This window comes from Anolis sagrei, chromosome 2 (genome assembly GCF_037176765.1).
Source record: "Anolis sagrei isolate rAnoSag1 chromosome 2, rAnoSag1.mat, whole genome shotgun sequence".
In the NCBI taxonomy this organism is placed as follows: domain Eukaryota; kingdom Metazoa; phylum Chordata; class Lepidosauria; order Squamata; family Dactyloidae; genus Anolis; species Anolis sagrei.
In genome coordinates, this window is record NC_090022.1 from 65,339,190 (window position 1) to 65,356,816 (window position 17,627).

Genomic DNA, 17,627 nt, shown 5'->3' on the forward strand with positions numbered 1-17,627 from the left:
CTCCAGACCCTTGATCATTTTAGTCGCCCTCCTATGGACACATTCCAGCTTGTCAATATCTCTCTTGAATTGTGGTGCCCAGAATTGGACACAATATTCCAGATGTGGTCTAACCAAAGCAGAATAGAGGGGTAGCATTACTTCCTTAGATCTAGACACTATGCTCCTATTGATGCAGGCCAAAATCCCATTGGCTTTTTTTGCCGCCACATCACATTGTTGGCTCATGTTTAACTTGTCCACGAGGACTCCACAAGGATTTGCACAAGTATCAAATATGCCACTGGGAGAACTGAGATTTTGACATTTTGACATTTTCCCTTTTCAACATCTGAGGCATCACTCCCCTTATAATCTGCTCCATAGGATTACTGAATCCTCTAAAATAGTATGAAGGTAGCACAAGAGGCTGAACGAGTGTTAGGAAATAGGTAACAATAATGACTACTCATTTTCCATTGATCAGAACAATTTACATAAAAATCCGAGGGTAATCTCTGGATCCAAGCCCAGTTATCTATTTATTCACTCATTTTAGGTAACTGACACTTTGTTCTTCTAGAATCAGTTTGAATGAGTTATCACTAGTTTACAGCCAGTTTTTAAAAAAGTAATTAAAACTGTGCTTCTGCATAATATAGCATAACATTGTATAAAACACAAGAGATTTCTATAATGTTTACTTAAAAGTAAACCATGTTCAGGGAGGTCTACTAAAGAGGCTTCTGCCATTAGTTACTTCCTGTTCACTTTAGCAATGGCATTAGTGATGAATTGCTCTTTAATAGTTCCGGCTGCCATGCCTCTGTGTGTATATCTGTCTGCTAGTGTCTCCATCATAGATGGTGCCGGGGGGTGGGGTGTATTTTGTTTGTGTAGATTTATTTATCAAACTGGAAATTAGGATTCTTTCCAACTGAAAAAAGACAAAACAACAAATAGCAAGAATGAACTTTGTGAGAGAAGTAGGAAGCAATTACAGAGACATAATAAAAGCCCTAGTGGATCAGCATTCTTTTCTGCAAAGACCAATCAGATGTTCACGGAATGCCCAACAGCAGGTCATGGCTCCAACAGTATTCACTCATGTGTTCCCCAGCAATTGAGGCATGTTGATATGACATGACTTAGAAGCCATAATGATAATTTTACTCTCCCTGCATCTTTTCATTCTTTAGTCTGTCTTTCCTAAAACATGGATAATCCATATAGGGTTGGGTTTTTTTAAGGTTTTTCGGGCTGTATGGCCATGTTCTAGAAGCATTCTCTCCTGACGTTTCACCAGCATCTATGGCAGGTATCCTCAGAGGTTGTGAGGTCTGTTGGAAACTAGGCAAATTGGGTTTATATATCTGTGGAAAGTCTATATGGATATATGGATAATCTATATAGTTTGCTTAGCTTTCAACATTCCAATCAAGACAAGAAAACACATTCTTTACAAGTCAGCCCCTTGTATCCGTTATAAATCAGCACCTCTGACAGTTTACAACTAGTACATTTACAAAACAATTGCTATTTTCCATATCCTGTTTTCATTTGCATCTTACCGCCACAACCATGTAACAATGCATATATAACTGAAGGTTGATTACACCATGCATCCAAAAAAGGGAATTATACTTGATGAAAGAACATGCTGAAATAAATATTTTCCTCTAAAAAGTGCCAAAAAGATTTTGGTTTTTCACTTATGTTAAATGTTTTTTGTTTCCTTATGACTGATTAAGCTATAGTTGGTTTGAAAACAAGCAATAAATAATTCTGAAAAACTGTTGTGTTGTAGCTATGCTCTAGCCATTCTCAAACTAATCAAGCACTAGACTTATATTAGGAAACTGCCTGTGTAAAAGTATAAATTTTCAAGACATTGGTAAGATATTAAAATGCTACTTGTCCTTTGAGTCTCCTTGTGGAGAGAAAAAAAATAAAATATAAATAAATGTAATAATAATAATGAAAGGAAAGGGGAAAAGAGCCTCCATCCCTTCTTCCTTTCAAAGTAATCTCCATGTGGAAAGGAAGAGATATGACTAAACCTGGTCCCTTGGCCAGCAATGTATTTCTCAGTGGCCAAAATGTTAGTCAGTCTGCTGCACCTCCGCATTCAACCTGTGGGTTTTGGATTGTTTTCTCTTTTGAGTGGTGCAGCCATTCTGCTGTACCTTGTTCTGAGTGGATGGAGGTTGTGTGTGTGTGTGTGTGTCCCTGGGGGCTGATTACACAATTGGGTGGCAAATTATTTTCTAGACAAACACAATTAGAGTTTGCGTGATTTCCAAATGCAGTAACTAATTATGTGTTCATGGAGTCATTATCATGATTTCCTCTGTGCTAAATTACCATCCCAAAGACACATTTGGCATGGAATAAACATATCAACACATTTCGAACAATTTTCTCTTACTTCCTGTGATTTTGGAAACTAGTCCTAGACTAGATTGAGCCTGTGCGTCAGAAAAGTCTGCCAATGCCCTTTCACTCCTGCCATTTCCTTTTCTCAAAATCAACTGCACCTTTCTTTGTGCAGAGAAGAGCAGAAAGCTCCAAGTGCTAGCCCAGTTGACTTTGTCCACCACTCAGCTACCTGATTGGGACACTGAATGGTGGAGGAAGAAATTTGATTGCTTTTGGAAGGAGATGCTTCTTCAGGGACCATCTGGCTCCCAATCCATCTCCATTCCTCCTGCACTTTTCCTTTACAGGCAAGGCAAAAAGTAAAATGGAATTGGTCACAGCTTAAAGAACTCTTCCCTGTAGCCACATCTGTTTCCCAGAGCAGCTTGTCCCCAGGATGGAATAGAAAAACCCACTAAGCTATTGTCTCACATTGTCTCCTACCCTTCTTCTTCCAGAAGAGGTGGGTTTTGGTGGAAGGGGTCTCACTCTGGACACTGTGGGTCAGATGGTAATTTTGGTCTAAGGTCAGAGATTCTTCACTCTGTCTTAAGACTGTCAACAAAAATAAAGAAAGATTTCCTCTGTTCCAGAGTTTTAGTTTGATAATAAATCTACAGTTGGTGTATACAGAACATTCACAATGTGCATGATGAATTTGACTTTTGCCTAACCATAAACTAACTTGTTGTTGATATGTTTTGACACTTGCTGAAATAGTCTCATTCCCACTATGAATTTCTCAGAGACAATGGCACACCAAATTTGGCCATGTGTCCAATTATTCCAAGCTGATGCAATGAATACATGAGCCTAGTTACAATGAATAAGTTATTTGTCTATTCTATGGATATTCAAACGCATCATTTTGTTACAATGCAAAATGGATTGATTCATACTTTTTTTAAAAAAGCATGTTCTCATGCCCATAATCAAATACTCTGAGAATAATTATCTTGCTGTGACTATGCATGAGTCAAGGCAAGTGATGAGAATTCAAGATTTTTAGTTGTCGCGTAGCAGGAAAAGTCTGATAAAATTGTAGCCTCCCTGTAGGGTCAATAAAATATGAAATGGGTAGCATCCAATTTCCTAGTATCCAATACACTAACTTGTTGCCTAAGTTAGCTAATGTAAATACAATTTTATGTGGATTAACTGAAGATACAGCAGGCAGCATAATGTCTACTATATATGCATCTATACAGTAGAATGTATGCAGTCTGATATCACTTTAACTGCTATGGAATCATGGGACAAGGTCTTTAGCTTTTTCTGCCAGAGTGCTGGTGTGTCACCAAACACCAAAGATTCTGTAGCATTGAGCCATGGCAGTTATGGTGGTGTCAAACTACATTCATTTTACAATGTTGTAGATGTACGCTAGGACTCTTGGACAATAGGTTCAAATCCCTGCTCAGCCACAGAAACCCCTGGGTGACCCGTTGTGAGAGCCATGCAGCAGTGGAACTCTCTGCCCTGGAGTGTGGTGGAGGCTCCTTCCTTGGAAGCTTTTAAACAGAGGCTGGATGGCCATCTGTCAGGGGTGATTTGAATGCAGTATTCCTGCTTCTTGGCAGGGGGTTGGACTGGATGGCCCATGAGGTCTCTTCCAACTCTTTGATTCTATGACTCTGATTCTATGATTCTATGACCTTGGGCAAGTCAGCATTAGAGGAAGGCTAATTTTCTTCTAAACAAATTGAGCCAAGAAAATCATATGATAAGCTCCCCTAAGGCAAAGGTATCAAACTCATTTGCATTGAGGGCCACATCCATCTTATGGTTGCCTTCAAAGGGCTATTGAATCCATGGTTGGAAAATCTGTGGATATAGAAGGGCAATTATAATTTTTTTTACATAGTGGTTGGTGATCTTTAGTTTTTTATCCAATTTGAGTCCCCAGATGTTGTTGCATGAGAACTGCCATCAGTTTTGATTATCTGCCATGCAGGATGGAGATAATGTAGCGGTATACAAGTTAAATAAATAAATAAATAAAATGGGAATTACAACCCAAAAGCATTTGTGACTCTGAAGTTGGGGAAACATTAAAGTACATTTCAAAGTCAGATATCATACCCACAAGCCTTGTATCAACATTCAAAACCCATTATCCTAACTAAACTAAATAAACTGCAGCCTTCCAGATGTTGCTGTATCACAACTCTCATCAGCTCTTGTCATGATGTCTACTGATGATAAATACAAGAGTTGCAGTCCAGTATTTGGAGGGCCACATAAACTGACATGGTGGATTTGGGCTGTGGGCCTTGAGTTTAACATGTGTGCCTAAGGTAGTGGTTCTCAACCTTTCTAATGCCACGACCCTTAATACAGTTCCTCATGTTGTGATGACCCCCAACCATAAAATTATTTTCGTTGCTACTTCGTAACTGCAATTTTGCTTCTGTTATGAATCATAACATAAATATCTGATATGCAGGATGTATTTTCATTCACTGGATCAAATTTGGCACAAATACCCGATATGCCCAAATTTGAATATTAGTGGGGTTGGGAGGATTGATTTTGTCATTTGGGAGTTGTAGTTGCTTAGATTTCTAGTTAACCTACAACCAAAGAGCATTTTGAACTCCACCAACAATGGAATTGTTGGCATACAGAACTCTCATGACCAACAGAAAATATTGGAAGGATTTGGTGGGCATCTTGAGTTTGGGCATTGTAGTTCACCTACATCAAGAGAGCACCATTGACTCAAACAATGATGGATTTGGACCAAACTTGGAACAAATATTCAATATGCCCAATTGTAAACACTGGTGGATTTTGGGGGAAATTGACCTTGAAATTTAGGAGGCGTCATTGCTGGGATTTATAGTTCACATACAATCAAAGAACATTCCAAATCCCACCAACAATAGAATTGGGCCAAATTTCCCAAACAAAACCCCCATGACCAACAGAAAATACTGTGATTTCTGATGGCCTTTGGCAACCCCTCTGACACCCCCTTGCGACTCCCCATGGGTCCCGACTCCCAGATTGAGAAATGCTGTCCTAAGGGTTGTCCTAAGTTGGAAATTAATTGAATGCATACAGCAATTGAAACTATGGCAAGCTTTCATAGATTGGAAAAAGGCATTCAAGCAAAGTGAGATGACCAGTTCTCGCACACCAGAAATGACTTGCAATTTCTCAAGTCGCTCCTGACACAAAAAAATTGCATTGACATGCATTGAAAGGTGAAATGCAAATATGCAGTTACTTCATTATCTAGTTTGGCCCCAGGCCCGTAGCCAGGATTTCATTTCGGGAGGGGCTGAATTTTTTTTCAGGGGGGGTTTCGGGGGGGGGGCTGAGTTTCGGGGGGGGCTGAGTCTGAGTGAAAGAGGGTCTAGCCTAGCAAACCTTTTGTATCATTACCCCAATACCCCCATGCATATGGGATATATTGAGTATGATGATCAGATCATGATATGAATAAGCATAACAGTTTAAATAATGCACCATTAAGGCCTTTTCGCGAACCACCATGAAAATTTCGGGGGGGGCTGAAGCCCCCCGAGCCCCCCCTCTGGCTACATGCCTGTTTGGCCCCAACAAGGATTTAGGAGAATTGAATTATCAAGCACACCGGAGAGTAGCACTTAGAACTGCAACCAGGAGTAGGTGCATCTCCCTGTTACCCTGAGTAGATTTGGAAATGAATAAACAGTCATCTCTCCAGCAAAGGGTCACCGCCTTGTTGTGGCGCTGGAGCTTGAGCACCTCAATGATGTCATGAGCGAAACCGTGAAGGGCCACCCAAGACGGGACGGTTGTGGCAGAGAGGTCAGACCAAGCGTGATCCCTGGGGAAGGCAACGGCAAACCACCCCAGTATCCTTGCCAAGAAAACTAAATGGACCAGTACAACCAGAGATATGTCGGTATGCCATTGGAAGATGGGACTCCCAGGTCGGAAGATGGCCAAAATGCTACTGGGGAGGAGCAGAGGATAAGTTCAACTAGCCCCAGATGTGATGACGCAGCTAGCTCAAAGCCGAAAGGAAGGCTAGCGGCCGACGGTACTGGAGGTGAACGACGAATCCGATGCTCTAAAGATCAGCACACCATAGGAACCTGGAATGTAAGATCTATGAGCCAGGGCAAATTGGATGTTGTTATTGGTGAGATGTCAAGACTAAAGATAGACATTCTGGGGGTCAGCGAACTGAAATGGACTGGAATGGGCCACTTCACATCAGATGACCACCAGATCTACTACTGTGGACAAGAGGAACATAGAAGAAATGGAGTAGCCTTCATAATTAATAAGAAATTCGCTAAAGCAGTGCTTGGATACAACCCAAAAAATGACAGAATGATCTCAATTCGAGTGCAAGGAAAGCCTTTCAACATTACAGTGATCCAAATATACGCCCCAACCACAGCTGCTGAAGAAGCAGAAGTAGATCAGTTCTATGAGGATCTGCAGGACCTACTGGATAATACACCAAAAAGAGACATTATTTTCATTACAGGAGACTGGAATGCCAAGGTGGGAAGTCAAATGACAACTGGGATCACAGGCAAGCATGGTCTGGGAGAACAAAATGAAGCGGGACGCAGGCTGATAGAATTTTGCCAGGAAAACTCGCTGTGTATAACAAACACTCTCTTCCAACAACCTAAAAGACGGCTTTATACATGGACTTCACCAGATGGTCAGCACCGAAATCAGATTGACTACATCCTTTGCAGCCAAAGGTGGCGGACATCCATCCAGTCGGTGAAAACAAGACCTGGGGCTGACTGTAGCTCAGATCACGAACTTCTTATTGCTCAATTTAGAATAAAACTAAAGAGATCAGGGAAAATACACAGACCAGTTAGATATGATCTCACTAACATTCCTAGCGAATATACAGTGGAAGTGAAGAACAGATTTGAAGGACTAGATTTAGTAAACAGAGTCCCAGAAGAACTATGGACAGAAGTCCGCGACATTGTCCAGGAGGCGGCAACAAAGTACGTCCCAAAGAAAAAGAAAACCAAGAAGGCAAAATGGTTGTCTGCTGAGACACTGGAAGTAGCCCAAGAAAGGAGGAAAGCAAAAGGAAACAGGGATAGTAAGGGGAGATATGCCCAGTTAAATGCGCAATTCCAGAGGTTAGCCAGAAGAGACAAGGAACTATTTTTAAGCAAGCAATGCATGGAAGTGGAAGAAGACAACAGAATAGGAAGGACAAGAGACCTCTTCCAGAAAATTAGAAACATTGGAGGTAAATTTCAGGCAAAAATTGGTATGATAAGAAACAAAGATGGCAGGGACCTAACAGAAGCTGAAGAGATCAAGAGAAGGTGGCGAGATTATACAGAAGATCTGTATAGGAAGGATAACAATATCGAGGATAGCTTTGACGGTGTGGTGAATGAATTAGAACCAGACATCCTGAGGGGTGAGGTTGAATGGGCCTTAAGAAGCATTGCTAACAACAAGGCAGCAGGAGATGATGGGATCCCAGCTGAACTGTTTAAAATCTTAAAAGATGATGCTGTCAAGGTGATGCATGCCATATGCCAGCAAATATGGAAAACACAAGAATGGCCATCAGACTGGAAAAAATCAACTTACATCCCCATACCAAAAAAGGGAAATGCGAAAGACTGCTCCAACTTCCGTACAGTGGCCCTTATTTCTCATGCCAGTAAGGTAATGCTCAAGATCCTGCAAGGAAGACTCCAGCAATACATGGAGCGAGAGTTGCCAGATGTTCAAGCTGGGTTTAGAAAAGGCAGAGGAACGAGAGACCAGATTGCCAATATCCGCTGGATAATGGAGAAAGGCAGGGAGTTTCAGAAAAACATCTACTTCTGCTTCATTGACTATTCTAAAGCCTTTGACTGTGTGGATCATAATAAATTGTGGCAAGTTCTTAGTGGGATGGGCATACCAAGCCACCTTGTCTCTCTCCTGAGGAATCTGTACAAGGACCAAGTAGCAACAGTCAGAACTGACCACGGAACAACAGACTGGTTCAAGATTGGGAAAGGCGTACGGCAAGGCTGCATCCTCTCACCCAACCTTTTTAACTTGTATGCAGAACACATCATGCGATGTGCGGGGCTGGATGAATGCAAAGCTGGGGTGAAAATTGCTGGAAGAAACATTAACAACCTCAGATATGCAGATGACACCACTCTGATGGCCGAAAGCGAGGAGGAGCTGAGGAGCCTTCTAATCAAGGTGAAAGAAGAAAGCGCAAAAGCCGGGTTGCAGCTGAACGTCAAAAAAACCAAGATTATGGCAACAAGAATGATTGACAACTGGAAAATAGAGGGAGAAAATGTGGAGGCCGTGACAGACTTTGTATTTCTAGGCGCAAAGATTACTGCAGATGCAGACTGTGGCCAGGAAATCAGAAGACGCTTACTTCTTGGGAGGAGAGCAATGTCCAGTCTCGATAAAACAGTAAAGAGTAGAGACATCAGACTGGCAACAAAGATCCGCCTAGTCCAAGCCATGGTATTCCCTGTAGTAACCTACGGATGTGAGAGCTGGACCATAGGGAAGGCTGAGCGAAGGAAGATCGATGCTTTTGAGCTGTGGTGCTGGAGGAAAGTGCTGAGAGTGCCTTGGACTGCAAGAAGATCCAACCAGTCCATCCTCCAGGAAATAAAGCCCGGCTGCTCACTGGAAGGAAGGATACTAGAGACAAAGTTGAAGTACTTTGGCCACATCATGAGGAGACAGCAAAGCCTAGAGAAGACAATTATGCTGGGGAAAGTGGAAGGCAAAAGGAAGAGGGGCCGACCTAGGGCAAGATGGATGGATGGCATCCTTGAAGTGACTGGACTGACCTTGAAGGAGCTGGGGGTGGTGACGGCCGACAGGGAGCTCTGGCGTGGGCTGGTCCGCGAGGTCACGAAGAGTCGGAGACGACTGAACGAATGAACAACAACAAACAGTCATCTTGTCCTAGTATTGCCAGCTTCCCAATTTGCAGTATGTACACAAACTTTGCTTCGTGCACAAAATTATGACAAATGTTATATAAAATTGCCTTCAGGTGCAGATGAAGAAGAAATGCCTTTCTTGCTTAGACTTGGGTCCCATCTCCAAGATATCTCATTATGTATGCATATGCAGATACAAATATTCCAAACTGGGGGTGGGAAGTGGGTGGGATGGCGGGCTCCAAAACATTCCTGGGCCCCAGCATTTTAGATAAGGGGCACCTAACCTGTATTGGGTTCAGGTAGCTGAGTCATGTATTTCTCTACAAAGCTAACCTATTGTCCACATCCATCAAGAGCCCACACTCCCCAAATGCAGGATTTAGGGCCATCATGCTCAACCTGCACAAAGAGAAAGCTTTCCAACCTGCAAGTAGTAAACATACTAAATAATAAGAAACAATAAGAAGTAATGGGAAGTCCAATAAGCAATAAGCAAATAATGCCCATCCTTTTACAATCAAGGATACTGGAACGCTTACATCATCTCATCCGCTTCCCTTTTCCAGCAACTCCTTCGCACTTTGGGGAAACTGAAGTCATGCCTGTGTAAGGGGTGAATCTACATCAGGCATGGGCAAACTTTCTAATTTGGGGGCTGCATGGTGGGCTGGAGTGGGGTGGGCGGGCCAGGAGGAAGGGGGTTTTCCCCAAGCCCCCTCATTGCTCTTGTCTTCCTTTTCTTTTCTCTTTCGGACTCAGAAAGTGAAGGAAAGACAGGAAAGGTTTGGTTTTCCAAAAGGGTTGGTCTTGGTCAGGATGAGATGGTGGATGGGAGAGAAAAAGTGTATCAATGAGACCCCATATTGCCTGCTCCTAATATAGAATCCTAGAATCCTAGAGCTGGAAGAGACCCCTAAGGGCCATCCAGTCCAACCCCCTGCCATGCAGGAAGGCACAATCAAAGCACTCCTGATAGACAGCTTATGTAGAAAAAGCCTCAAGAGAAGGAGACTCCACCACACTCCCAGGCAGCCTATGCCACTCTCCAACAGCTCTTACTCTCAGAAAGTTCTTCCTAATCTTCTCAGTCAAATCTCTTTTCCTGCCATTTGAAACCATTGCTCCCTTGTGCCCTGGTCTCTAGAGCCGCAGAAAGTCAGTTTCCCCCCTTCCTCCTCCTCGATGGGACACCCTTTTAAATCTTGAAACATGGTTCTCATGTTCTCTCTCTATCTCCTCTTCCCCCTGCTAAACATCCCCAGGAGGAAAGGAGGAAGGAGAAAGAGAAGGGAGGGAGGAAGAGAAGGATGGAAGGAAGGGTGAAAGGAATTGGAGGGAAGGAGGAAAGAAGGAAGGAAAGAAGGAGAGAGAGGGAAGGAGGGAGGAAAGAGGGAAGGAAGGAGGGAGGGAGGGAGGGAGGGAGGGAGGGAGGGAGGAAGGGTGAATGGAAAGGGAGGGAGGGAGAGAGGAAAGAGAAGGAAGGAAGGAGAGAGGGGGAAGAAGGGAGGAAAGAGAAGGGAGGAAGGGAGGAAAAAAGAAGAGAGGGGGAAGGAGGGAGAAAAGAGGGAAGGAAGAAAGGAAGGAAGAAGAGAAGGGGAAGGAGGGAGGGAGGAAAGAGAGAAGGAAAGAAGGAGGAAAGAGTGGAAGGGAAGGAGAGAGAGAGGGAGAAAGAGGGAGGCAAGGAGGAAGGAAAGAGAGAAGGAAGGATAGAATGGTGTGTGAGAGGAGGGCCTGAGAAAAGAGCCCAAGGGGCTGCATCCACCCCCAGACCTGGGTTTACCCATACCTGATCTACACTCTAGAGCAGGCATAGGCAAACTTGAGCCCTTCAGGTGTATTGGACATCAGTTTAAGCGGCTGAGGGGGAAAAGGAAGGGGCCTGAGGCTGTTAGGAATGGTGGGAGTTGCAATCCAAACCCCCGGAGGGCTCAAGTTGGCCCATGCCTGCTCTACAGTAGAAGGAATGCGGCTTGGCACCACCTAAACTGCCATGGCTCAGTGCTAGGGGATCCTGGGAGCTGTCGCTTGACAAAGTCTTTCTCCTTCTCTGCCTTGCCAAACTCAAAGTGGTGCCAAACTGGATTAATTCTACTGTGTAGATGTACCCTGCGGTCGGTTCATCTCCCTCCCTTCCCTCGGGAGCTTCCTAGCCTCCATTCCTCCCCTTGGAAAGGCTTCCCTCAGACCCCGGTTTCCCCCTCTCTCTCTCCCAGTCCTTCCCGTCTTCCGAGCCTACTCACCGGCCCCGTCCTTGAGAGCAGAGGCAACAGGAGGGAAAGTTTGCCTCCCTCCCCGGCGGACGCCTTTCCAGCCCTGGCTCTGGCAAGAGGTGCGGAGGTGCCTCTCCAGTCCAAGCCCGGCTCCCCAAGAGAGTCCAGCCCCGAGCGCTCCTCCAGGCGCCTGCCTCCGGGACTAGGGATGCTGTGCCAAGTGGTGGGCGGGAGGCTTGGACCCAGGCAGGCGGGCGGGCGGGCGGGAGGGCTCCTTCGGCAGGGGATGCAGCCCGGCTCTTCGATCACATCACAGCCGGCTCTCGCGTCCAGCCCGACTCCTGCTCTCAACAACACACCGCCCACCACCGCTTGGCTTCTCGGGCCGATCGACACGGAGTGTTCTCTGTCACGACTTGCTGCCTGCCCCCTGGCTCAATGCTCCTGAGACCGGGACTGGTGCTCCTTCCTTCGCCTTCTCTCCTGTGCCTCACCAAACTGCAACTCCCCTGAGTCCGTAGCTTTGAATCCTGGCAGTTTAAAGGAGGATCCAGCTGCATTTATTCTACAGTGGACATGAACTGCTAGACCTTGGACGTGGTGGTGGGACGGTGGCGAGGTCCGTAACACTGGGAATGTGCAACTTCTTCTATGCACAACACATGTACAACACATCTATCACTTCATTACACTAGATTTAAAAAATCCACTTTAAATCCAGTTTCTGCCTCCTGCAGAATTCTGGAGTTTGTAGTTTAGTGAGGCTGTTAAAGGCTCCTCTCTAAACTACAAACCCCAGAATTCTGCAGGAAGCAGAAACCGGATTTAAAGTGGATTTTTTCTCTAGTGCGATGAGGTCTAAAACTGTATTGTCGAAGGCCTTCATGACCGGAATCACTGAGTTGTTGTAAGTTTTTTGGGCTGTATATGCTCCAGAAGCATTATCTCCTGACATTTCACCTGCATCTGTGGCAGGCATCCTCAAAGGTTGTGAGGTTTGTTGGAAACTAGGCAAGTGAAGTTTATATATCTGTGGAATGTCCCGTGGGACAAAGAACTCTTGTCTGCTGGAGGCAAGTGTGAATGTTTCAATTGGTCACCTTGATTAGCATTGAATGGCCTTGCAGCTTCAAGGTCTGGCTTCTTACTGCCTGGGGGAATCCTTTGGTGAGAAGTGGTTCGTTGTCCCTGATTGTTTCTTGTCTAAAACTTCTATGCACAAGACAGGCTAAAACCTGTCTTGATTAGAGATGGGCCAAAACAAACAAAATGAAGTTCAACTGGGACAAATGCAAAATACTCCACTTAGGAAGAAAAAATGAAATGCAAAGATACAGAATGGGAGATGCCTGGCTCAACAGCAGTACGTGGGAGAAAAATCTAGGAGTCCTTGTGGAGAACAAGTTAAACATGAGCTAACAATGTCATGCAGTGGCAAAAGAAGCCAATGGGGTTTTGGCCTGCATAAATAGGAGTCTAGTGTCTAGATCCAGAGAAGTCATGCTACCCCTCTATTCCGCCTTGGTCAGACCCAGGCCCATAGCCAGGATTTCGTTTCGGGGGGGGGGGGGGGGCTAAATTTTTTTCAGGGAGGTTTTGGGGGGGTCTGAGTTTCGGGGGGGGGGGGGCTGAGTCTGAGTGAAAGAGGGTCTACCCTAGCCAACCTTTTGTATCATTACCCCACTACCCCCATGCATATGGGATATATTGAGTATGGTGATCAGATCATGATATGAATAAACATAACAGTTTAAATAATGCACCAGTAAGGCCTTTTCGCGAACCACCATGAGAATTTTTTGGGGGGGGCTGAAGCCCCTCAAGCCCCCCCCCCCCCCCCCGGCTACATGCCTGGTCAGACCACACCTGGAATCACACTGTGTCCAATTCTGGGTACCGCGAATGAAGGGGAATGCTGACAAGCTGGAATGTATCCAGAGGAGGGCGACTAAAATGATCAAGGGCTTGGAGATCAAGCCTTATGAGGAGCAGCTTAAGAGCTGGGCATGTTTAGCCTGAAGAAGAGAAGGCTGAGAGGAGACATGGTAGCTATGTATAAATATGTGAGGGGAAGTCATAGGGAGGAGGAAGCAAGCTTGTTTTCTGCTGCCCTAGAGACTAGAACAGTGGAATTCCCAACATGAAACAATAAGGGCCAGATAATACCTCCCAACAGAGGATTCTGCCAGGCAGGAATCAGCCAAACCTTGAAGCTGCAAGGCCATTCAATGCTAATCAAGGTGCAACATTCTGCAACATTCACACTTGCCTCAAGCAGACAAGAGTTCTTTCTCTCACCCTGGACATTCCACAGATATATAAACCACACTTGCCTAGTTTCCAACAGACCACACAACCTCTGAGGATGTCTGACATACATGTGGGTGAAACATCAGGAGAGAATGTTTGTGGAACTTGGCCATACAGCCTGGAAAGCTCACAGCAACTCAAGGTCTTCTGTTCTTTTGGGATGTGATTTTATATGCATTGATGATTTTAACCTGGATTGTTTTCATATGAATATTGTCTAATACTTTTTTAATATGTGTATATATGTACCGGGATTGTGGCGCAGCTGGCTGAGTGTCAGCTGCATTAAGATCACTCTGACCAAAAGGTCATGAGTTCAAAGCCAGCCCGGGCTGGAGTGGGTGTCCAGCCATTGTGTAGCCCGTTGTCGACCTTTGCAACCCGAAAGACAGTTGCATCTGTCAAGTAGGAAAATAAGGGACCACCTTGTGTGGGAGGCTAAATTTAACTAATTTATGAGGCCATAAAGAAAGAAGACTCTGGGGAATGTGGAATGCGGAAGAACTTCATCGGTGTCGTTGATGGACGATGAAAAGCAGCAGCTCCCCTGGCGGCCAGAAAAAAGTTAAATAGCCTTTGTCTGTTAAATGTTGTTTGTCAAACTGGCATTGAATGTTTGCCATATATGTGTTTACTGTAATCCGCCCTGAGTCCCCTGCGGGGTGAGAAGGGCGGAATATAATAACTGTAAATAAATAAATAAATAAATAAATATTTTAGTTTGTACTGAAATGCTTTTAGTTGTGAGCTATCTGAGCCTCTGTATGGAGAGAAAAAATGGGATATAAATACATTTAATAATCATCATCATCATAATCATCATCATATCCTGCTTTTTCTCTCCATACATCATCTGGAGCCCCCAGTGGCACAGTGGGTTAAACCGCTGAGCTGCTGAAGTTGCTGACTGAAAGGTCGCCGGTTTGAATCCAGGGAGCGGGGTGAGCTCCTGCTGTTAGCCCCAGCTTCTGCTGACCTAGCAGTTTGAAAACATAGCAGTTCAAGGCCCCTTCCACACAGCCGAACAAAAGCTGCTTAGAACTGGAATCTATAGCAGTGTGGACTCAGATAACCCAGTTCAAAGCAGATATTGTGGGATTATTCTGCCTTGATATTCTGGGCTATATGGCTGTGTGGAAGGGCTCCAAGTCATGTCACACTCATTCTAGATCCACCCCAAGAAGCAAGAGGTATTTCACCTTCTCTGCCTCAGCAAACTACAACTCCCAAGAATGCATAGCATTTAACTGTGGCAGTTTAAAGGGGTGTCAAACTGCCTTCGTTCTACAGGGTTGAGAGACACATCCATACAGCCTGTCCACTTCTTGTTTTGGCAGAGGACCAAAGTCAAGCTCAAATGAACTCTTGGCTGGTCTCATTTCTTCACCCCTGATGTCCGACTCACAGCTATGTGAGGTGCTTTGGATCTCAACGGAGAGAGAGAAAAGAGATGATGATGATAATAATAATGATCATGAGGATAATAATGATAATAATCAGCCCCATTCATGTCACAGCGCGTTGCTCTTTGCTCCCCTCTCTAGACACATTCGCGCACAATTTCCCCTTGGGACCCTCAAGCACAACTCTCGCTATTGTTATTTTGACAAGTCCCCAAAGGCTCCTGCATTTTTAAAATGGTGAGTCCAAACACCCCCAGAAAGGTGGAGGAGGGAGAAGATTGGCTCTAATTCTCCAGGTTTCTTCTAAGAAGAGGATCCCCCCCCCCCCCCAAGGTTAGGAGGCTTTGCCTTTTTGCAAAAACAACTAGGATGTGGAGGCGGGAGGCGAAGAAACACTGAGGCTGCCCATAGAGACAGAAAAGCGTGGGCTTTCAGGCCGGATTCATTGCACCTGTCTAACCTGACTTGCATTTTGTATTATTGTCTTATTGCTTCAAGTCATTTTCATCCAGGGCTGGATTAGCCCTTAAGTAAAAGAAACAGGTACTTAGGTCATCTGGAAATGTGAAGGAGCACCATAGAAATGTCCCAATGCTTCTTTTTTTGTGTGTGCCAGAAGCAACTTGAGAAACTGCAAGTTGCTTCTGGTGTGAAAGAATTGGCCATCTGTAAGGACGTTGCCAAGGGGACGCCCGGATTTTTGATTTTTCCCCCCCTCTTTCTGGGAGGCTTCTCTCATGTCCCCACATGGGGAGCTGGAACTGACAGAGGGAGCTCATCCACACTCTCCCTGGATTTAAACCTCTGACCTGTCGGTCATCATCCTGCCGGCACAAGAGTTTAACCTATTGCACCCCAAGGGCTCTGTCCTATTGCTTAAAATTGCCAAGTGGTACCAAGTTTCACATAAAGAGGCTTCCACCATAAAAAACTTTGCCATCATGGTTGGTCCCAAGAAGAGATTGCATTTGCCATCCTCTAAGACTGTTTCAAACCTTTTCTCCTCCAGATGTTTTGGACTTCAGTTTCTTGAATTCCTGATTGTTGGTCAAGCTAGCTGGGGCTTTTGGCAGTTGAAGTCCAAAAAAAGACGGAGAATCACAGGTTAGGAACCACTAATCAAAGGCATGAAGTGTGTGATTAATGTAGGGCAATGGGATTTAAATAGGAGTCTGATGTCTAGATCCAGGGAAGTCATGCTACCCCTCTATTCTGCCTTGGTCAGACCACACCTGGAATCCCACTGTGTCCAATTTTGGGTGCCACAATTGAAGGGAGAGGTTGCCAAGCTGGAATGTGTCCAGAGGAGGGCGACTACAATGATCAAGGGTCTGGAGAATAAGCCCTATGAGAAGTGGCTTAAAGAGCTGGGCATGTTTAGCCTGCAGAAGAGAAGGGTGAGAGGAGACATGATAACCATGTATAAATATGTGAGGGAAAGTCATAGGGAGGAGGGAGCAAGCTGCTCTGGAGACTAGGATGCAGAACAATGGTGTCAAACTAGAGGAAAGGAGATTCCACCTGAACATTTGGAAGAACTTCCTAATTGTGAGAGCTGTTCAGCAGTGGAACTCTCTGCCCTGGAGTGTGGTGGAAGTTCCTTCTTTAGAGGCTTTTAAACAGAGGCTGGGTGGCTTTTAAAAGTTCTCCCCATGAGTTTGCACGGATGAGTGTGTTGGAAATAGCAATATTCTTCAAGCTAGTTATTTGTTTGAATATAATTAGTGATTCGTTTGTATATAATTCAGATTGCTTACTGGATTACATATGTGTGTATTGGTATGCAGTTTTCCTTAACTCTATGTTGTGGGAGGGGCTGCAGACTATGTGATCAGAACTGGGAGTGTTTACAACTCAGACTCCATTTTAGAAAGGCAGAAGCCATTAGACTTTCAATGAAGAAACAATACAGTTTAGAAGTCAGTAGAAACAGTATGATTTTAGAAGACTGTAGAAACTGAATGCGTTAGAGAACAGAAACTCCATTAGACTCGCAGACCAGAGAGATGCTTTGGATTATGGACTGTTGATTATGAGAAAGATGCCCCGTGTTATCTGCATAGATAAACTACTTCGAATCTATTTGGAACTGGATTGATATGTGAAGGAGCTATATGCTGGATACATGAAGTTTGTGAGTAAACCAACTATGTTATTTTAATGATTACTTTATTTCTGGTTTCTTGAGAACATGATTTAAACCAAGATGTTTTAAGGGAGAGTAGATGTTATTGGGCAACTGAAATAACACTTCTGAAAGTCTGCTATATATGTTTTTTTGTGCCGTGGCATATCTTTGTTCCTAACAGTTCAAAGAGATATCTAGGTCTGTTTATCAGACCTAGATATCAGTTTAACAGCTGAGAAACCTAATTGCCATGCATGAATACTAGTGGATA

The 17,627-nt window shown here is 44.5% G+C and overlaps 1 protein-coding gene across 1 annotated transcript in view; it reads right to left on the bottom strand.

Annotated features, from left to right (window-relative positions):
- Positions 1–11,761, bottom strand: part of HRH1 (histamine receptor H1) — a 42,899-nt gene extending 31,138 nt beyond the window's left edge. The window contains exon 1 of the mRNA XM_060765936.2: positions 11,546–11,761. The gene's annotated coding sequence lies outside the window, so the exon portion shown is untranslated. The remainder of the gene's footprint in view (positions 1–11,545) is intronic.
- Between the last annotated feature and the right edge of the window lie 5,866 nt (positions 11,762–17,627).